Raw genomic sequence first — 23,430 nt, 5'->3', positions numbered from 1 at the left:
CTAAGAGGAACTCCCTCAGACATCACGCTCCCCTGGTTCCAGCTTATTCTAGGGAACCACAGGGCATTCCCAGAGCAGCAGGGCTGTCCGGTAAGTTCTGGGTTCCTCCGCATCAAAAAGCAGACACACCAGATTCTAACTCAATAGACCCACAGTATTGGCCAACAAATACATACAGGACAGTTTAAAAACAATCTGCTACATACCATTTTTTGGAATATTTAGTTACAATATTTAATCGCTTTTTAAGTGGTATTTACACACTAGCAGTCAAAAACAAACAAAAAAAAAATTATTTCAAGACATGGCGGAGGCTAAAACTCATGAAAAATAAAAATAAAACAAAACAAACATTTTTTTTAAATCTGGATTTTAGACATTCTCAGTGTGCCACCTCCAAGATGGAGCTGTTAACTTTGTCTTTAGAGTGTGGAGGAATCCAAAAAAACAAAAAATGTCTCATTCAGAAATGCCACAGTGAAAGCTGTAGGAGTGGACCAAAGCCATAAAACTTGTGGTCAGGACAGATAAACAATGAGCCTGAACTTGCTGTAAAAGTGCTGGAAAGCTACAGGCTTTATATTCTGTGAAAACTCCAAAGGCTAATCTCTAAAAGTGATGAAGATTTCTTGTTATATAAAACTCATATGTTTTAGCCTGAGAATTTGTTTTGGTTTTGTTTCATACATTCAAAACAAGTCTTTACCCCCCCCCCCCCCCCCCCCCAAGTAAAAAACACTAGACTAGCATTAAACATTTGCATAAAGTGCTTGGAGTATTTTAATTGTTGCTACAAATGTTAGAAAATTGCACCAAACACATACTTTCCTCTGAAAGTTGCGAACACATGTCCTGGATGAGCCCCTATCTACCATTCTCCAAAATGAGATCACTACAGCTGGTAACATACTTATTTCTTGTAACTACTGCATATGTCCCCACTTGTAAAAAGCTAAACTTTCCCTTAAAACAATAATAATAATAATAATAATAATAATAATAATAATAATAATAATAATATTATTATTATTATTTCTTCCCCTTTCCCCTTTAGCATTCATCGGCCTCCATTAGAAGCAACACGTGTTCACGTTTAAACCAACACTGCTCCTTCATCTTCCATGTTTTATTATAATCTTCAGTTCAAACAATCATCCAATCTACTGAGGAATGCCACGTTTTAAGACTGTGTGGAATTATTCAGAAAATCAGTTCATATTTCATTTATTTCAACTTTTCATGGAATAATTTTCATTTTACATCAAGGACAGACTGTATGGCACTACATTCATTTTTTTTTTTCTGGGTGCAAATGTGACCAAAGCATTCAGTGTCTCTGAACAGACTCAGGGGTGCTTCATTTGTCTTGCTATGCTAACGGCCTCCACTGCAGATTTCCACAAGGTGAGATCCTTCAGAAACACTTCATGTTATTCAAAAGGTCTGAATGTATTTATAGGCATATGATTTCAACTGCAACTGATGTAGTGTGTGTCCTTGAACACCAAACTGGACTCTATGGTGGACGTGTGTGGATTTCTGTAATAAATGCAACTTTTTAAAAATGATTTTCCATTCACCTGTACAGCGCTCCATAAGTTTTTAAAATTGTAGTTTTGGGGCCAATTTGAATCCCTATTTATACCATTGACATTTCATCCCAACCTACTTCTGTTTTGAACTCATAAACTATTTTGTACCTATGCACGTAAAATTGGAAAATCATTATTTTTTTCTGGTAGTTAAACACTGATAAACTATCCTAAATATACTAATAACTCACTCACAATATACTATTAAAGGGAGATATTTCTCCTGTTGCACAACTGACTTTATTGACTTAATGGTGTAGCAGATTGAGTCAGACTTAAATATGAAAGTGAACATGCCATCCCAGTAACAAGGAGAAAAAGGTGGTGGATGGAAAAAGGAAAATGACAATTATTAACAATGACAAAACGAAAAAAGAACATAATTAAAAAAAACTAAAAAAAAAAAAAAAACTAACAAAATAACTGTGCCAGTGTTCGTGTTGTGCATGTGTGTGCCAGTAGGTGGTTTTAGAAACTGCCTCTGACTTGGCGGAGCTTTCTTCAAAAAAGTTATTGCTTAATCTATTGTTATAGTCAGAGAAAAGATTAAATACTGCAATAAGAAATTTAAAGTTATAGCGATTATGACAAACTCTGAATGATGTTAGTAGACCACAAAAGTAAACAGTAACAATAATGTCCTGTTTGAACTTTTTTTTAAAAGTATTTGTTCAATAAAAGCATTATTAGTCACTAATATTTGAAAATATGAATTGATGCGATTATTGTGCACTCTTTAGCAAAGTGCTGACACTGCTTCATGTCACTGGAGATAATGTGTAAGTATTACTATTTTTAGAGACATATTTGCTTCTTATTGTGTGCAGTCATAGATTGCATTGCCAAAAACACCTTACAAAGTGCTTAATTAATATTCATTGTAACTTTTATCTTTATAGCTGCAAACACTGCAAAACACAATAACATTTTAAGCTTAGGGCTGCACAGTGGCGCAGTTGGTAGAGCTGTTGCCTTGCAGCAAGAAGGTTCTGGGTTCGATTCCTGGCCCCGGTCTTTCTGCATGGAGTTTGCATGTTCTCCCTGTGCATGCGTGGGTTTTCTCCGGGTACTCCGGTTTCCTCCCACAGTCCAAAAACATGACTGTCAGGTTAATTGGTCTGTCTAAATTGCCCCTAGGTGTGAGTGTGTGTGTGTGCATGGTTGTGTGTCTCTGTGTTGCCCTGCGACAGACTGGCGACCTGTCCAGGGTGTACCCCGCCTCTCGCCCGGCACGCTAGCTGGAGATGGGCACCAGCAACCCTCCTGACCCCACTGAGGGACAAGGGTGCAAGAAAATGGATGGATGGATTTTAAGCTTAAATAATCCACCCCTGATAAGAAACATCCCAAAGATTGATAAGAAGCATGGCAGATGATGGATTAAGTATTTTTCTGACTATAGACCACATCCCCTTATAAGCCGCACTCACAAAGTAAAAAATAAATAAATAATGAAAACGTACATTTATAAGCCCCACCAGGCTGTAAGCCACTGGTATCTCCGCCGCTCTCGGTTTTCCAAAAGGATGCAGCCCTGCGTCTCCAATGCTGATCCATGGATTTGTTCACGCCGAGCTGACGTGTAGTGGCTGTCGATCTCATCCACAGCACTTGTTGCTAGCATGCGCTTGTTCTAAATTAAAATTAGCGCCATCTTCTTTGCTTTCCAATTCACTTCCTGCTAAAGAGCCCCCTGGTGGTTGAAGAAAAATCAACAGAAAAGCCGCATGGTTCAAAGCGTGGGGGAAAAAAGTAGCGGCTTATAGTCTGAAAAATACGGTAGTCCTTTTGCATTTCTAACTTGCAGTAGAGCAAGCATTGCTTCCAACATTGATAACCCACAGCATCTCAAATGACTCAAATGACTTTTTTCTTCTTTGATCTGATTATCATCAAATATCAGCTGACATTACAGCCTCTGAGGAAAACAGCCAGCAACCTCCCTTGTATTGCTGTGCATCACATCCATTAGAGTCAATGCCTTTCTGCACAGGGGTCAAAGGGCCAACAACACGAGTTCTGCTGAGGACACGTGTCCTTGCCTGCCTCTGCATGTGCTTTGAGCGAAGCTCCGTCAGTAGTTTTCAGCCAGATTCTCTCCTCTGTGAGATATCCACTTATGATCCACTCACACATGACAGCACAGGGTAGGAAATGTGTGCAGGGCATTGATGCAAACAGAGGTCATATAGCAGGAAAGAAAAAAAAAACAATTGCCTTTTCAGAAAGTTGTACAAACCGACTGAAATGTTTCAAGGACAATCTTCAAGTTATCATCACTCTAATATTCAATAGTGTTTCCTGTTCTGAAGGTGGAAAGCTACTTTTCAATACACAAACCACTGAAATCAGATATTTAGACATACTGCATTAAAACACTCCTAACCTTTTACCCCCTCACTTTTCCTATTTTACTTCAACAGGGATTAGCCAAGTTGAATCTACTTGCTAAATGTCAAAATAAGCAACATAGTTTTTAAAGCCTTTTTGTAAGGTCTCAATAGTTCACAAGGTTACACATATTTCCTTGTAAACTGCATAGCTGAGTCAAATATTGTTGGGTCACCCTTCAAAATCTTTACATAGTAGCTTGGTGGAATTCAGTCCCAGAACTGGTGTAACTAGCTTTTCTTTCTTTAAGCCACTTTTTAACTAATCTGACAGCATGTTTAGGGCCATTGTCTGTTCTGACTTTAACATTCTGGGCAGTGCATCATTTCTTCCAACACATGACATGATGCTGCTGCTTCATACTTAACAGTAGGGATGGTATTCTCAGGTTTTCAAAGCTTCCTACTGTTTTTGTGTGCATTTATTAAATGCAATGTGTTTTCATGTTGCTTTTGAGGTAATGGCTTTTTCTTCACTGATTGGCCTTTCAGTCCAGGTTGGTAAAGACCTAATTCCTCTGTGAGTAATGTGCAAATTGAAATAATTTTGAAAATCCCAGCTAACCTAAAGCAGAAAAGATATGAATTACAGTCAAAAAAGAAAACAAACAAAAAAAACAATTGGTTGTTCTTTTTATAAAATCTGGTTTCAACTCCTTCTGGACTACGAGCAGAAACACTGCAAAAGTATATTAGATCTCTGCATCTAAATATTTACGCCATTCACCTCAGTGTTTTTTGGGGGATTTTTTTTTGTTGTTTTTTTTTGTTTCGGCATTGACGCACATCCCTGTATTCATATTCCATCATTACACGGACCTAGTTTTACTGAATTCATCTCGAATCAATTCATCCTTAGACAATATGGAGAGAAAAATAAGTCTTTTAGAGTCTATAGATGATTAGCTCGAACCTCTGCGTATTAAAAAGAAACACAAGAAGATAAAGATAAAATAACTCAATGGGGCTCCTGCGAAAGCTTTGCAGCAAAGTAACCAGTAAAGCTTCATTTTATTCTCTTTAGGCGCTAATACACACTTGAGATAGACAGAGAGAGTTGCTTTATGAGTGGTGAAGAGGCTGTAATTCACAGCATGTGTCTCTCATTATTTTTACCATCTCTTGTCAGAGGCATTACCATTTATGCACACACTTAGTAATTCGTCACAGATTGCACACTGATACAGTGAAGCGCTTATTTCCTCGTGGAAAAGTGATGGTAAAAGGTTTTTGCCGGCAGCTCCTCTATCCGCTGTCTGTCATTCTTTTCCAGACAGTTTTTTTTTTGCTGAGTAAGGCTAAGCCATTATCCACTTTCTCCCTTTTGGAAAAGGATGGTTGTTGTCACATGTGCACCATCACACACACACACACACACACACACACACACACACACACACACACACACACACACACACACACACACACACACACAAGGGATGAAATCCTACACAAGTCAGAGAAAAAAACTGAAGAAAAAAACAAGAAGCCTGGGGAGGTTGCAGCAATACCAACACCATTTAATAAGTGTGAACATGGGAGCATTGTGCCACGGCTGAACACACGTGCTGCATGTGCGTTGCGTCCGTGGATGAGTCTTATCCAACACCTTGTAAAGAAGCATTGTGCGGCTGCACGAGCTTGAAAAGAGTACAGTGACCTCCATCTCCCCCATCTCTCACCACAATTACATCCTCTGCAGCTCGCGCGGGCTCCACTCGCTCCCACTCTCCTCAAAACACACAAACACGAGTGCAAAGTGAATTAGCCCCCTGAACTGTATTTTCCATCTGTGGTCCATTAAAACTTGGGTGTTGCTTTATTTAGACGGACGCAGGTTAGGAGGCAGGGGAGCGCGGAGACTTGTTCAGCCTGTAAACATGCAGGAGAGAGGCGGAGTACACAACGGCACTGAATGAATTTTAATTCCAATTAATATTAATATCGTCCTTTCCGCACGCCACCACATCTCTGAACAGACAACCAAGCAGATTATGCCTCCATAAAAAAATCGGTCAATGATCCAAGTTGGTCGGTTATCCATCAAACTGCTCTAAATTGGGATCGATGAGTCAAATACTGACAAGTTTTATTTTTATTTTTTTTCCTGTAAATTAAATGCATCGAAACGTCTGTAAGCACAAGAACAAACATCATGTTCTTCACTCCACTTTGATTACAGCTTTGTAAAACTGAAAGACTAAAAGAAACACACGTTGATGATGCACCAACGGGGATTATTTTATAATCTAAATTATTTTTGCTGTGCTAATAAAGCATACCTCTGTCAAAAGACCTTTCAATCTCTATATGCAAACGACCGATGTCAGTAAATGATGTTTTTGAAATGACGCCAGCGGCACATGTCTGATGTCATTTCATTTCATTTGGATGAGTTATACATAAGTGATGTAATTCTGAGATGAGCTGAGTCAGCAAAGTGTTTACCCTGCAAAAGCTGAACTGGTGCAGCTACATCTGGGGTGTTTGCACGATGCACTTGGGTTCAAACAGGAAAGTCATTTTAATCGTGACAAATCTGAGAACGTGTCAGAGTGACTGAAGTTTTCTCTGCTCCTCCTGTTGCTGCGTGCCGTCTTCCAACAAATAGGAGAGCACACAATATATCGGATACATTCTTACAAAATGTCAAAATTGCTTCTTAAATTTAGTGGAAATTAAAAAAAAGAACTTTTTTTTTGTAATAAGTTGATTTAGCTGATAGTAGCAAAAATCAATCACTGGAATTAATTTTCTGCCCAGGACTTTCACAGTGAAAAGGGAACACTTGAAACAAACAAAAAACAGACCTGATGACGCTCAACAACAACAAGCAGAAGAAAGAGTTGATTATTTTATACCTTCTAAAAGCCAGGCTAAATGAGTTGATTTAACCTGATTGGGTTAATTGTCAGTTTTAAAAATAAGCATGGAAAGTCAAAGTGGCCACTTGATCTTGAAATGTTACTGACTGTGCCGCAGAAGCTTATTAAGTTCACTAATCTCAGCCCTCCAAACAGAAAAGGAAAGAAAAGATTTCTTACAGATATAAGAGCAAGTATCCAGGATTTCATAAGAAGCTTCCTTAACTCAGGCAGAGTCCTCATCACTAATTTGATAGACTAAAATATTTTCTGTTGAAAAACATCAATAGCATCTGCTGGCAAGAGAAGTGGATTCTTTAATAGTTTCCTGCCACAGCTGATTTGGCCCCTGACTCATTGTTTTGCATTTTAAGCAGCATCAAAGTCTGTTTTTCACGTAATCTGCTAAAAAATTGATCTGTTGCATCTTCATTCGTCATTTATGTTTCATTTCTTTGTGTTGCTCCCTCTCTCCAGCACGTTTCATTCCCCAATCATGAAATAACTTCTCCTATTCTTCTTTTTGTTCTTTGTCAATTTTAAAATAGAAGGAAATGTCTCAGGATCCATCCGCTCTTCTGCCATCCTGGAGGAGAGCTACCATTCCCAAATTATTTGTAAAACCAGTTCCAAGACTTAGAGGGACATGTTAAATCATAAACAACCATTTAACGGTAGTGTTTGTGCTTTTTCAAAAATAAATAAATAAATAAAAATCACCGGAGCTCCAGTTTAGAAACTGATAAGCTCAGAGCTTTAGCTCCATCAGCAAGGCCGGAAAAGCACATTCAATTGCTAAGAGCTCCTTTTTATTTATGAAGAACGATTAAACACGTTACTTCCTCTTAAAACTTAAACAGTCCCGCTGCCTCTAATGGAGGATCGCGTTTCTTTTTTTTTTTTGTTTCATTTCCTGTCTCAATCCTCAGCTGCTAACGCTAATGGCATCAACAGAAGACAGGTTTGCAGGAAAGCGATTCGAGGGGAAACTCCGGGAAACGACAAAGATGCCAAAATGTCCACCGTGCATCAAGTTAACCAATAGAGAGCAATCGGTGGCCGACTGCACAAAAGCCGAGGCGGTGAGCGGGCGGCAGCGGGGAAGCCTCGGTCTGCTGTGAGAGTATCGGAGAGCAGAGTGAAGCTGTTGTCCCTCTCGGCACCGTGTTTATCATGTCAAATCCTCCAGCCGGGAAAGTACACAAGAATTAGTCTGAATCAAGGCTTCCTGTTCACTTCCTGCTGTGCTCAGGAAACACCAGGGTTGATTCAGGCTTCCTATGGAGTAAGGTGGTGGTGAGGTTGGGGGTGGGATCCATCCACTTAGCTGAAAGGCAGAAAGGATGGGATATTGTCTCTTCCTCCATCTCTTATTTTGGTCATTATTATAAAAAAAAAAGGGTTAAACTAGCTGAACATTTGATTTTTGTCATTTTTAGCGGCACATTAGTCGTAGAAATAAATATAGACATTGAAGATACATGAAAATCCGACAGTAAATATGGCTACTTACTCATAGTAATACAATCGAAAGTTTTAGTTGTGAGCATTGCGCGTCATATTTTACTGTTCATCTGCAATGACAAACATCACCAGCAGCAGATTAAAAAAAACATTATTAAGAGATACATATGTGGAATAAGTGAATTAATCAAAGGGATCCTTTAAAACTGGGGGAATTTTCTGGTTCAGAGGTCTGTTGTGGTTAACAGTAAATCTCCTCCCACAATACTGCTTTTTGTATGTTCTCCTTCTTCTCATCACAGCTGTAGTTTACTTTTTTTTTTCTCCTGTTAAAGTGTTCACCTGCACTGAGCTGACCTCTCCATGGACCCACACAGACCAGGACAAATGACCACATTTACAACCTGCAGGTGAGACGATGAAGCACACTTTTCTGATGCACTGCAACCTTCTTGTCTCACACTCGACAACACACTAGAGGCGGTCAATCAGGTAAGAGCTACCTAATTTTAGGGGAAAAAAGTTGGTTTATTACTTCTTCTGACTGAGAAACTATGTCATAAAACTGATCAGCTGTACCAATGAAGAGACATTTTTGAAGGTGTCTGCATTAGCTACTGGCCATAATGGCCACTAAGGCTGCATAGAAAGTAAAAATATTCATCTCGTTTTATGGAGTTATGGTAATTATAAAAAACATTAAATAATAAAATGTAGTTATTTGTTTGTCTTAGTATACTAAGTCTTAGGTATGCAAAAACCTAAGACCTTTGCATATAAACTACTCAGTTCAGTAGTAGTTTTCCAAGTGCCTCCCTTGGTGAGCATAATCTTTCCCATAATTTTCTTTATAGAGTAGCACAAAAAGGAACAAGCCAGCTAATTAATCAGGCTATTCGAAAAGGAAAAGCCTTTAATTTTTGGGGTATTCTAAGCGAGGGACAAGTGCAGGGGCCTTCTTTCAGTCAGCAGAGCAGCAGTGTGCAGCAACAGGTGTGGGAGCAAAACCCCAGGAGGTTTATGGCATTTGATTGAAAGAGATTTTAACAGCAAGAATGGCAGAACTAAACTTTCTTTGCTAAAGCTTTGGTTTTTGTTACTTTTTAAATACCTAACTAAAAATATTAAAGATTAAGCACATGTTACAATTAGCAGTATAGTTTTCAAGTGCTAATTCAGAATGTCATATGGCTTTGTGTAGTTTTGCTTGCTATAGATTAGCGCAGGCAGTCCGACAAGCCCCGACTCACCAACTCAGCTCCTTCAGACTAGCGTCAGCAGCAATTAGCAAATACCTGGTGGAACTGCCAGTCTGCTGAGCTTATCTAATGAACTACTCCTCAGTCAAACTCTCAAGTAGTGGCTCCTACTCAGGAAGACACAGAGTCCAAATTTCAAGGCCTCAAACTACGAAGTCATTTTCTCTTTTTCTTTTTTTAAAATAATGTTTGATATATACAGCAGTACATAATATTGACCCTTCAAAAACGTGTTGGAGCCTTCTTTCAGCCAGCTGGCAGTCTGCAGCAACAGGTGGAGGGGTGCTATGCCGACACATACAACCACAGAAAAGTGTAACCACTCTGGTACTTCCTGTCATCGTTCATTAAAAAGACTTAAACAAATAGAACAGTTTTAAACCCAAACTCTTTAAAACTTTTGTATATCTCAGTGCCTGAACCTACTCTGCAGTACTATGAACGTGAAAGTGAGGAGGGCGTCCAGCCGGTCAGACAAGCCAGCACTGGATCTACTGGCCTCCTGCAGCCAAAAACCAGCAGCACCCCCCCATTCACCCAACCCATCCCCGCACACTCCCACACCCCACCCAGGAGGATGCCCATTGTTCCCCCAGTCCTCTAAACAAAGCCTGCCCCCTCCCCTGCTTCAACCTCCCTTACCCCACCTAACTGCTTCGCCCCTAAACACAAAAACACTCAGCATTGTTGCTCTAATAAACCGGCTCCGCTCCCCAAATTTCATTACACTGGAACTCAGACTCGCGCCCCACCTTAACACCCTGCTTTCAGTTGTTTTTTTTTTGATACGCCTGAATACATTTATCCTGGTGTCTCCTGCCGGGTGTTAAAATCTGAGGAGCGCTTAAAGGGCAGAGGGTAAAGCACGAATAAAAAGGGAAAATCTCTAATTGGCTGCCGATAGGATTTAGAGTATCACCTGTTGATTCATCCCATTAACTAGACGCACCGCCCTCAAAACATTCTGCTGAGAAAAATAAAAAAAGATCATCAGAATTAAAACAAAGCGCAACGTCACAAGACTTCATTTCGTGCCGGGAAGATTTCCCTCCTTAATCCCGGCCCATAAGAAAAAAAAAAAAATCTGTGTGCCGGATTTTGTGCCGAGAAATGAGACGACAGATGAGACAACAAGGAGGAGGAGGAAGGAGGCTGCGAGCCGCCCGTCGGCTCCAAACTCCACCATATTGCAGCAGCATTGGTGGAAGAGATGAACACACACATAAACGTGAGCGGTTTGTGACTAAAGCACACAGAGAACATATGGTGCGTCCTCGGCCAGCGACGCCTGTTGCTGCTCCTGCAACAATAGGGGCCTGGACGGCAAGAGGCAAACACACAAGTGTACATGAACACACACACCACACACACATACACACACACCAAATGGTCGTTAGTCAGTCGGTCTGCGTTGCTCGGACCCAGAACAAATCCACGGATTTGCATTTTGCACCTCCCTCCCTCTTTCCCTCTCTCCCTCTCTCTCTGTCCTCAACATACACATACACACACGCACACACACACTTCCTCGATCTCTACAGGTGCATGGAGCTCTCAAAACAGATGTCAACGAACTGGAGAGGAGAAGGAGAGGCACTGAGGGGGGGAGAGGGATGGTGGGGGAGGAAAGTGGAGACTGTTTGCCCAGAGTGACTGACAAAGCAGGCTTAAACACAATGACAGACACACAAACGCCCTCTGCTTTCTCTGTTACACTTTCAGGATAGTCACAGCTTTTCATTTATTGACAAAAAAAAGAAAAGAAACAAAACCTGTGAGTATATATTTTTAAGAAATGCCACCAACCAAGAAGAGTCAAAAACTTGAACAGATTTAGAAATATGTGTCAAAAGTTTCTTGATGGAGATAATAATGAATTACTTCATTTATTCATCAAAGCATATGTTCTAAACCTTTGTCTGATTGATTTTTTTTTATGACACATGCACACATGCTGTTGGTTGGTGTATCTATTAACTGAATTTTATTGAATTTATGGGAGATTATAGTTGTTGCATTTAGTAAATTAGATGAAAAAACATTTTTTTTCAAGTATATGATCAGTCCATCACCAATCCAATATCAGGTTGGTGGACTGGTGCATCTCAATGTAAAAAAAAAACAGAAAAACAGTCTAGGAACTAAATGCACTCCAATACTGGCTCTCTGAGCATATCAGTTTTAATTTTAAACCAAAAAAATAAAAAATAAATCTGTAGCCAAAATTATATTTTAATTTCTTCATTTTCTGTATGATTCAAAAGTATTACTTGTATCAAGAAATCCAGTGGAGGCTTTTTCCTTCATAATCGCTATTTTATAGTTCAAAATCGGGATTAGAATAGGCAACTCTGATTCCAGAAAACTGGAATATACTATCTGACAGAAAAATTGTTACATGTCCATCTCTGGATAATTTGAGTATTTATTGTGGCAAATAAACCCTATTTTTTGTCTTCCTAAAACAAAAATATTGCAGTTTAAAAACTGATCAATTCGATATTTTTAACTGAAATTAAAAAAATATTTTGCCACATGAATCACTTCTCTCAACTTACACCCGTACATTTCTTCCATACACACATCATAATAACGATAAAAGCAAGCAAACGAAGCCCTGGCTCTATAGATGAACCAATCAGACTTTTCCCGATCAGTACAGATTTCTGAGTTCAGCTCAAAAATATTTACCTCTGAACTTCCATGCTGTGATGGAAAAGCATCACGAAGCATGACATACCACCACCGTGCTACAACACAGGTGTCACATTCTGATGGTCCAGAGTTCATTTGAAAGGTTTCAGAAGCAACTCACTTAATAAAAATGAAAACATGTTTCAGGTTTTTTTGATCAAGGAAGAAGCTCTGAATCCAACAGAAACTGAAGGAATCAAGATCATCTCCGGCTATGAACAAAACCAAATGTTAATGAAGTTTATCGTTGTACTCAAACGAAGTGGACGGGCTTAGGGATGATGCTTTCACTGACCAGAAAATGGCAGCAGTTCTTAGCTTTGATGCATTTTTAAGGCAAAAGTATAAAATAAAGTGACTTTCCAGTGTTTGCTCTGGTATCACTGACCAGTATAAAAGCCCATCAAGGAAAAATAGTTCAGATAATGTGAGTATTTTTATGTTCATATGTAGTCCAGTACTGTCGGGTTGAAAACTATCTCGATCGAGATACTTGGAAATGGTTTTTCTCATTTCTAAATCATAGAAGCAACATGGATTTAGTCTGTTTTCCCACCTTACACCTCCTCATTACCACTAAGTTAACACCACAAAAAAAAACAATCAACAAACAGGCACCAACTCTTCTTCTCTGACTTTTCTTCCATTTTTTTTTTTTTATTCCACACACACACACCTCCCAAACATCTGACAAACGGCTTACTGTTCCAGAAGAAGTGCATCTGCCCTGTTTCATCCTTAAGGGCTGTAATTTTCCTCCAATAATTACATTGTGGTTTGGCCTGCGCTGCCACAGATCTCAGGCTATAAAAGGGGCCGAGAGCAGCCCTTTAATCAATATTTAAAACACAAGAGTGAAGAGGGCTTTAAAAGATGTTCTGAGAAAAGTCTCCACCAACGCTGATAATGACAAAGGAAAACAAGACAAAAAAAAAATAAAAAAAATATGGATCAGCAACATGTTACACAGCAGAGTGAAGCTGTGTCAGCATGACCAAAAAATCATAAAAATGTGCTTTAACTCCCAAAAAATCTGAGGGGTTTCTTTCCCTCTCTGATTTCAAAAGCCTGTATGTTGGTGTGTTTTCGTGAAGCAGATGATGTGCTGTGTCCACTGGGTAAACACTAGCTGTTATCAGCCTGTGGCCTGTTTCCCTGACTGGGGCCTGCCTGCCTGCCTGCCTGCCTGGCTGTGTAGGGAGAGAGAAAACCCCGCCGATGCAACAAGTCCCCCATTCACTCCCAGCTTTGTTAAGCTGCCTCCCAGCTCTGCGAGCGGAAAGCTTCTCTTCTCCAACACGCTGCTCCATTTACGGACACCCGCAGGCTCAGCTCTACCGTATGAAACGTACCAGAAGAGGTGGGAAAAAGGGGAAAAGAAAGTGTCAAAAGAGCGACATATATTTTTTTTTCTTTTGGAGGGGGGTCTCGGTGTCGAAAAGAGAAAAAGGGGAAATAATAAAACTGGAGTGGAAGCGACAGCCGCTGTGAAGCTCTACGCGGTTCAGGAATAATCAGCTTGTTAGACTTGTTTAACATCCACATGTTGAGATGTTTCTTCCCATTTGGCTCAAACTGCTCTATTTTTTTTTCTTTTTTTTTTTTTTTCTTTAAAGAAACACGCGAAACGTCCGGGAGATTTGAGACGCGCTTGCTGAAGAGGAGGAGGTGGTGGAGGGGATGAAGTGGAGGGAGAGGAAGGTGGAGGGGTGGAGGGGGGGGGGACTCCTCCTCGGGAACTTACCTCGATCCAAACGCCGCTTTTCTCCTTTAATTCCCACACTTTCCCAACGGATCGGAGCCGCCGCGGAACCGGGAAGCGCTCGGCCAACTCCGGAGTCCGCCCTCGGCTTCGCCTTGATGAAGGATCGGGGCGCGCTGAGTGCGTAAAATGCGCAGCGTCTCTCCAAGGATGCGAAATATGCGCGGAATGGGAGCAGGAATGAAATGAACGCAGCGGACTGAGTTGAACGGGGCGGGGTGAGAGGGACTGGCGTCACCCTGGATGAAACGGAGTGAGTGAGTGAGCGATGGGAGGATGGGTGGAAAAAAAAAAGAAAGAGAGGGAGGGAGGGAGGGAGCGGACTGTAAGGGCTGCGTTCAACAACAAAAGAAAAGAGTGCAGCGCCCAAACTCTGTTCAGCTGAGCTGGAGGAGGAGGAGGAGGAAGTAGAGGAGGGCGGCAGATAAAAACAGGGTCTGTTCTGCTCGGCTGACGACCAAACTGATAGGATGAAGCTCAAAGAGGGCTGCTGACAGCAGCTTTGGACGAGTTAATTTGGGAAGTTTTAGAAGCACTTTAAACGATAATATAATAATAATACACGACTATAATAATATACACGACTTATATTTCGTGTATTTGTGCAGACAGACTGCATGCTTTAGACCTGCTTAGATGGAGAAAGTAAAGGTGACAAGTTTTCTGTGATCTGCTAAAGTGGTCTTGATCGGTTGCTCTATGGGTTTCAGAAAATCCTTTTAAAACTGTTTATTTGGACATTGACCCTTAATTTTGGCCAATAAAATACTAATTTCAGCAGGAAGGTGTTTGCTTGTTTGTTACACTGCTAAAGAAAAAAAACACCCCTCAACATGACACCGCCACCGCCATACTACTCTGTTAGTTTTATTAGTGCAGAAAGACATGTTATGAAATGCATAACATGTATTTCATAACATGTTATGAAATTCATACATGTTATGTATTTCATAACATAACATGTTATGAAATACATATTAGGTATTTCATAATGTTATGTATTTCATAACATGTATTTTAATGGTAAAATAGATTTTACCAATCAATTTTACCACTGATTGGTAAAATTGCCAATCAAAGTTTCTTAGTTTCTTAGTGTCTTTCAAAAATATTCTTTGGACTTTGACTAGTTCTCATATTTCAGGTGCAGAACCAGTTTTCATTGAAAGGTTCCAGTTATGACTAAATTTACCCAGGATTACTTTTAAAGCACCTTAACTTTAATCGTAAATTGTTCCCCAACCTACCAGACCGTCCAAAGGTCTTCAGATGGTTTTCTTTGGACTTTGCACAGTTTTCCATTTAATTTCACTCCAGTACCTCACTGTTTACAGGTCAGGGTTTCATTTATATAAACTCTCATTTATATAAATATATAATTCTATTAAAAATACTCATTTGTATACATTGGAGACATTTTTTTCTGAATTACCACGCTGTGGAAAAAATGATTATCCTACAACAAGATTCATGGTAATCTTTGAGAATTTCATTTTCCCTTCTAGTACCAAGCCGTTTTGAGAACCAAATGTTCTAATTATTCTACTTGTTTGCTAACTCACAATTATAAGTAGTTTAGACTTAAAAATGGTCTTACGTCTAAGCAAGTATTGAATGATTTCATTTGTTTAATTCTAGGAAAGGAAATCACATTTTGACAAATTCCTTTTCAGTTTTCTATGCAACTGGGAAATTGGCATCCCAATACTGTCACCATTATGCTATGCTACTCTTGAGGTAAAGAGTTTGAATTTTTATACTTTGGACAAAACCTTCTAATTAAGTCTTCTCTAAGCAGAGTATTTCATAAGTTGTTTATTTTTAAGCATTTTCTTTTAGTTCAGGCCCTGTGTCCGACCAAAACAACATGTTTTAAAGTATAACAAGTAAAATAAACCAATGGAGGACAAAAGAAGAAGTGTCTGGCCTACAAATCTGTCTCTAGCAGACAAACAGTGTCTGAAATCTCTTCAAGAAATTAGGGAAGGAAAAGGAAGAACAACACAACCAACAGAGGACCCGAGACAGTTGATCATTTACAGCAAGTTCCCAGTTAATAGTTTCTGCCTGTGAAACTGTGTTACCTTTGGCGTTTTCTCATAAGTTCAATTATAGAAAAAGGAACAAAGATTAGAAATTGAACAGGTGACTGATTGCGTTTGCGCTGTACTTTAGGCAAAACTCGGCGAGGTGCGTTAGGTCTATGATCGAACCCAAAACTAACAAATAAAAGCCTAACACAGTGTTGATATTCCCTCGAGTTGGTTTGTTTTCAGTTCAGACAGAATGAGCCCAGGGTTTAAGTCTGTTCGCAGGAGTCAGACTTTAATTTAACAAACATGAGATTAAACTAACGGCGTCAGCTCCCCCACACCCACAGACTGCCCTGAATGCACCCCCCAGGGCTGATGTATGTGTGTGTGTGTGTGTTTTGGTGGGTGGTGGGGTCTTTGTGTCCCTCTCCCTCTCTCAGATCTTTGAATGCAGCAGGCGGCCGCCTCTGCCTCATAAAGGAGTTGTTGTTTACTACTAAGCTCTGCCTATCTCAGGTTTCACCCCCTCTGGCTGTTCTGGACTGTCATCTCCTCAGGGGGAGGGGCTGTGACTTAAAACAAACACAGATATGTCGGAGTCGCAACCCCGGGAACACCTACCGCAACCCGACACCGCTGCCGAGCCGAGCCGGGCCTGACGGCAGGAAAAGGCATTCCACACGGCAGCGTGTCAGTGTTTGCATGAGTAAGATGAAATTCTTCCAGACGAACACAAACAGCTGATTCACATGTGGACCGTGCGGTTCTTGGCCGAGGGAAGCGACTTTCAATCTCAGACTCGGAGCAGTGCAAACACGGCGCCTGCCAGTAAAGCATTCAGCTCGGCGACCTTGAGGTCAACAGCCTGACCTCAGCTTTGACCTCACCTGGTTTCCTGATGTTTTATTGACGCCAGGGATGCCAGGAATCTGACACTCTTCCTGGGAGATCCTTTGCACGCTGGAGCAAAAAGAAAATCCGTCAGACTTTCACAGTTTTGGACGTTTGTCGTCATGAGATTTAAGCGTCAGTGGTTAGTTTGCTCTGATCTGAACATGTTGAGAAACCAGTTAGAAAGTTAACCTTTTAACCTTAGTCTATAATTTTACATGTTGTTTTCTTTTCTGCTTGTAATTAGAGGGTGAGAATGAAGATTCAGTCTAAATATCTGCAGGAGCCACCTTGTGGTTTGGGTGGGCACAGTGGTGGTTCTTGCATTTATTTTGTCGATAAAAAAATAAAATAAAATAATTCTGTAACTTATTCCAAACATTAAGACGGAGAAAAAATTGACTTGGTATTAATTGATGTAGATGAAGTTGAAAACAAAATACTAACAAACGATAAACAAGTTGACAAGGCCCAGATGATGATAAGCTTCTGATACAAGCATCAGAAGCTCTGCTTCCATTTTTTTTCTTTGAGAAAAATGGAGGCACAGCTTTAGACGTATTTTAATGCAGAACCTCAAACAAACTGCTTTTTTAATTTGACATTACTGGAAATGAGAAGGAAATCAGTCAGAATTCCCATAGGTGCGATCATCCACAAGTCTGCTTCGTCCTTTAGAAAGCTTTCCAACTTCAGCATTAGTCACTCTTGGCCTGTGTTTACGTTGTGCACAACTAGAGGGGGATGCCCAGTCACAATAACTCAGCGGTGTTCAAACTTTTTACAAAACTGAAGGTACCCGTGGGCCACTAAACCTACATAAAACCATATTATTGGAATGTTTCAACTTTTCGCATGAGCAGAGAGAGTCACAATCCCCATTTTAACAACTGGCTTTGCTTGGTGCAGTCTGAAGAAGTCGAGCGTCACTGTGGTTTAAGGCACTTAGAGAAGAATTTTACTACCAGGATGACAAATCCTGAGCAAGCCTCGTCGCTTCCTAACAGGAAGCCCGTTGTGTTTGTTTCTGTTTGTGGGATCTGGGAGACTTATGTGAAATGACGTGCAACTAAAATGTCCCAGCAGTTTTACTTCTGTTATAGAAGCACCACTGAGACTAACTTTATTTAAGGGTAATATTCTCAAGAAGGAAAAAGTAGTACTTCCTCATATCAAATCTACAGCTACATAATACAATTTGTTGGGTGTTGGGCCCAAAAGCAGTGCAAGATCATGCTAGGCTGGATATTTACTGATCACCTTGAAGAGCACACTTACAGAATAAAGATGACATGGTGGTGAACAACGAGGAGCAAAATAAGTTGTCAAAACCTGGACACACTTAGCATTCCTACAGAGTGGATGAAGCCAACATTCAGTGCTTCCTGTCTTGATTTTCACTCTCCCTCAGCTGTTCGGCGATCCCTTAATTTTACTCACCTGGTTTCCATGTTACTAATCACACTTTCTCGGTTTATGCATGAATTTTGATTGTTAGAATCTTCTGCTGTTCTCACTTTCGTTCCGTGATCTCCACTTGTTTCCTAATTCGATCATCCACAACACCACAAGCGTTGCGCTAAACCTTTCTGCGCTTGCGTCCTTCGCAACTTCAAAAACAGATTTTTATTTATTTATTTTTTTTACTAAATGAAAAGGTTTCCCCAACTCTGTTTGACAGGAACGGAAAAACTGGCCGTCATTCCCTTTGTGGTTTTCATGGAGACAAAAATCCAGGTGAAAGCAAGTGGAAAATTGTTGTACTTTAACAACATAAGTGTGCCATTAACACAAGCAGGAAAACCAATTAAAAAGGAAAAAAGAAACAAAGTCAAACCTTGACACTTTGCTGTTGGAACTGGATGCCACTGTGAATGGATAATTCACCAGAAATAAAGGTAATACTTGAGCGCAAAAATTAATTAAGCTTTCACCTGATGGAATTTGTTCCCTTGAATGAAACGAGTTTCGGGCATAAAAAACCTGAAGCACGGCCGCATTCAGCCTCATAATGACGCGTTTGGCCTTGAGCTGATTGGCTGGAACTCAGCCACCCACCTTCACATGTTGGTAAGGTGGGCTTACACAAACTTACACAAACTAGAGAGTTTGTGTAAGTTTCATTTAACCTTCAGTAGAGTGCGCCTTTATGTACGCGTGTAAGTTCTGTTTTATGTGGCCCTTTTATAAAGCCCTGGGTGAATACATCTGCAGCACACACAAGGCCTTCGTGTACCTTATAATTACGCAAAGTTATCCAAACACTCTGATCCTTCACGTATGTATCATTTTCTTTAAAATGCTTCCTTCGTCATCCTTGAAGCTGCCTGATTATTCAGAGATACAGGATAATTTCATGTTTTTGTATGAAAATCGTTTTACTTAACAGATTCGACCAGCAAATAAAGCTCCTCTTCCTTGAGAACGTCTATTTCTGAACATTTGGTGTTGCTTTCTCCACGTCTTGTTTTGGCATTTCAGGCACACCAATGAGAAGCTGGTTACTTACAAAGGGATTCAGATACGCACATAATAAAGACAACAAAATTTGAGGGGGAAAAGTGCGGAATGCAATATCGGCGTAAACACAAGCTTGCAGGAAGACCAAGTCTCCTGCTTCCTTTGTGTCTTTTTGAAAGACTTCGCTTCAGTCGAACAGGTAGGAAGAACCGGCTCCTATTGAATGTTTGACATTTATCTGACTCGTCTGCACAGACAGAAGACATGAAAGATAGCAGCAACGGGACTGAGCGGAAGGGACTCCGTCTCCGTGATTGGCATTGATCCCGCCGCTCGGAGAAAAAGACAGGAAGAATGAACTACTCAAGAGCTTCCGAGCACCTTTACTGCTCTGGAGCCTCCAGAGTAAAAAAAAAAATGCTGATCGAATCAGTTTTACCTTTGTGTCATTATGTTGTGTTATCATTATGATTAGTGGTCAGGGACAGCATTTGAATCAGAAACCTGACAGGAGGGTATAGAGCTGGAGAAATGCTCCACAGAAAAAGACCCGACAGCTGATAAGATGCTTTTTTTTTTCTTTTTTTTTTACATAATCTGTTCTAAGTGTGTAAAATGTTGTTTTCCCATAGAAATGGCAGGCGTGGTCAGAATATATATATATAACCACACTTGTCATTTATAATTACAGGTCCTTCTCAAAAAATTAGCATATTGTGATGAAGTTCATTATTTTCCATAATGTAATGATAAAAATTAGACTGTCATATATTTTAGATTCATTGCAAATATTTCAGGTCTTTTATTGTTTTAATGAAGATGATTTTGGCATACAGCTCATGAAAACCCAAAATCCCTGTCTCAAAAAATTTGCATATCATGAAAAGGTTCTCTGAACGAGCAGTTAACTTAATCATATGAATCAACAAAGTAACTCTAAACACCTGCAAAAGATTCCTGAGGCTTTTAAAAACTCCCAGCCTGGTTCATTACTCAAAACTGCAATCATGGGTAAGACTGCTGACCTGACTGCTGTCCAGAAGGCCATCACTGACACCCTCAAGCAAGAGGGTAAGACACAAAATAAATTTCTGAACAAATGGGCTGTTTGCAGAGTGCTGTATCAAAGCACCTCTGTGGGAAGGAAAAAGTGTGGCAGAAAACGCTGCACGAGAAGAGGTGACCGGACCCTGAGGAAGATTGTGGAGAAGGGCCGATTCCAGACCTTGGGAGAAGCAGTGGACTGAGTCTGGAGTAGAAACATCCAGAGCCACCGTGCACAGGCGTGTGCAGGAAATGGGCTACAGGTCCCTCATTCCCCAGGTCAAACCACTTTTGAACCAGAAACGGCGACAGAAGCGCCTGACCTGGGCTACAGAGAAGCAGCACTGGACTGTTGCTCAGTGGTCCAAAGTACTTTTTTTGGATGAAAGCAAATTTTGCATGTCATTCGGAAATCAAGGTGCCAGAGTCTGGAGGAAGACTGGGGAGAAGGAAATGCCAGAAGTCCAGTGTCAAGTACCCACAGTCAGTGATGGTCTGGGGAGCCATGTCAGCTGCTGGTGTTGGTCCACTGTGTTTTATCAAGGGCAGGGTCAATGCAGCAGCTATCAGGAGGTTTTGGAGCACTTTATGCTCCATCTGCAGAAAAGCTTTATGGAGATGAAGATTTCATTTTTCAGCACAACCTGGCACCTGCTCACAGTGTCAAAACCACTGGTTTACTGACCATGGTATTACTGTGCTCAATTGGCCTGCCAACTCTCCTGACCTGAACCCCATAGAGAATCTGTGGAACATTGTGAAGAGAAAGTTGAGAGACACAAGACCCAAAACTCTCGATGACACCTCAGCAGTGCCACAGGCTGATTGCCTCCATGCAACGCCGCATTGAAGGCTGCAAAAGGATTCCAGACCAAGTATTGAGTGCATAACTGAACATAATTATTTGAAGGTTGACTTTTTTAGTATTAAAACACATTTCTTTTATTGGTCGGATGAAATACGCAAATTTTTTGGGACAGGGATTTTGGGTTTTCATGAGCTGTATGCCAAAATCATCAGTATTAAAACAATAAAAGACCTGAAATATTTCATTTGGTGTGCAATGAATCTACAATATATGACAGTTTAATTTTTATCATTACATTATGGAAAATAATTAACTTTATTACAATATGCCAATTTTTTGAGAAGGACCTGTATATATATGACAAGTGAAAATGTTTGGATTGTAGGCAGTTTTCTAACAGCTATTTACAGAGTAATTTTAGGAATTCTAAGAAATTATATATATATATATATATATATATATATATATATATATATATATATATATATATATATATATACTGCTCAAAAAATAAAGGGAACACTTAAACAACACAATATAACTCCAAGTAAATTAAACTTCTGTGAAATTAAACTGTCCACTTAGGAAGCAACACTGATTGACAACGGGGACACTCGTCGGGTCAATCAGTGTTGCTTCCTAAGTGGACAGTTTGATTTCACAGAAGTTTGATTTACTTTGAGTTATATTGTGTTGTTTAAGTGTTCCCTTAATAAAAATTCCCTTCTCACCCTCCGCGGGTGGTCTGTTTCATCCTCTGAGCTCGGGTCTTCTACCAGAGGCCTGGGAGCTTGAGGGTTCTGCGCAGTATCTTGGCTGTGCCTAGAACTGCACATTTCTGGACTGAGATGTCTGATGTTGTTCCTGGGATCTGTTTGAACCACTGCTCCAGTTTGGGGGTGACTGCCCCGAGGGCCCCGATGACCACAGGCACCACTGTGGTCTTCACCTTCCAGGTCTTTTCCAGTTCATCCCTGAGGCCCTGGTATTTCTCCAATTTCTCATGCTCCTTTTTCCTGATGTTGTAGTCACTTGGTATTGCTACATCCACCACAATGGCTTTCCTCTGTTCTTTATCCACCACCACAATGTCCGGTTGGTTCGCCATTACCATCTTGTCTGTCTGGATCTGGAAGTCCCACAGGATCTTAGCTCGGTCATTCTCCACCACTTTTGGGGGTGTTCCCCACTTTGATCTCGGGGCTTCCAGTCCATATTCTGCACAGATGTTCCTGTACACTATGCCCGCCACTTGGTTATGTCGTTCCATGTATGCTTTCCCTGCCAGCATCTTGCACCCTGCTATTATGTGCTGGACTGTCTCAGGGGCCTCCTTGCACAACCTACACCTTGGGTCTTGTCTGGTGTGGTAGATCTGAGCCTCTATTGCTCTGGTGTTTAGGGCCTGTTCTTGGGCGGCCAGGATGAGAGCCTCTGTGCTGTCCTTGAGTCCAGCTTTCTCCAGCCATTGGTAGGTTTTCCTGACATCAGCCACTTCAGTTATTTGTTGGTGGTACATCCCATGTAGGGGCTTGTCCTCCCATGATGGTACTTCCAGCACCTTGTCTTCTGTTCCCCATTGCCTGAGACATGGGAGGCAATGGGGAACATGGGAGGCAATGGGGAACATATATATATACAGTATTTTCCGCACTATAAGGCGCAACTAAAAACCTTCAATTTCCTCAAAAGCCGACAGTGCGCCTTATAATCCGGTCCGCCTTATATATGGACCAATATTGAGCCACAACAGGTCTAGCAACTACGGTAAGCAGCCGCCGACTTCATTTCGCCCGTAGAAGAAGAAGCGCGCGGTGCATGCTGGGATAGTTGTCAGAACGCTGGTTTCTTAATAAAGTTTGACTGACCTATCTACCTACCGACCTGATAATCAGGTCGTCTGCAGGTCATTTAGCACCACGTTCTCCACGAACATGCTGTGCGCGAACGGAGAAGGGCGACCATCGTCCGGCCACGCCCCGGCCCAGTTGCGGAAGGCTCTCCTCGGCGGGGGAAGAGAGACAGAGACTGCGGCGGCAGCGTGTCGGTTGGTCTGTGTTACCCAGAAAGCAGTTGGGCACAATATCGCAAAACCAACTCCGTGAGTGAAACAATGACTGGGGCAGCCTACTATATAAAGTACTCGGGGACCACTTCTTTATTATTACA

At 40.9% G+C, this 23,430-nt stretch overlaps 1 protein-coding gene across 1 annotated transcript in view; it reads right to left on the bottom strand.

The window, feature by feature from the left end:
* Positions 1–14,398, bottom strand: part of tead1a (TEA domain family member 1a) — a 46,486-nt gene extending 32,088 nt beyond the window's left edge. The window contains exon 1 of the mRNA XM_008411705.2: positions 14,008–14,398. The gene's annotated coding sequence lies outside the window, so the exon portion shown is untranslated. The remainder of the gene's footprint in view (positions 1–14,007) is intronic.
* Between the last annotated feature and the right edge of the window lie 9,032 nt (positions 14,399–23,430).

The sequence above is a fragment of the Poecilia reticulata genome, chromosome 6, assembly GCF_904066995.2.
Source record: "Poecilia reticulata chromosome 6, P_reticulata-male-v2, whole genome shotgun sequence".
In the NCBI taxonomy this organism is placed as follows: Eukaryota; Metazoa; Chordata; class Actinopteri; order Cyprinodontiformes; family Poeciliidae; genus Poecilia; species Poecilia reticulata.
The sequence above is the reverse complement of the archived record's forward strand: the minus strand, read 5'-3'. Positions and strand labels throughout refer to the sequence as shown.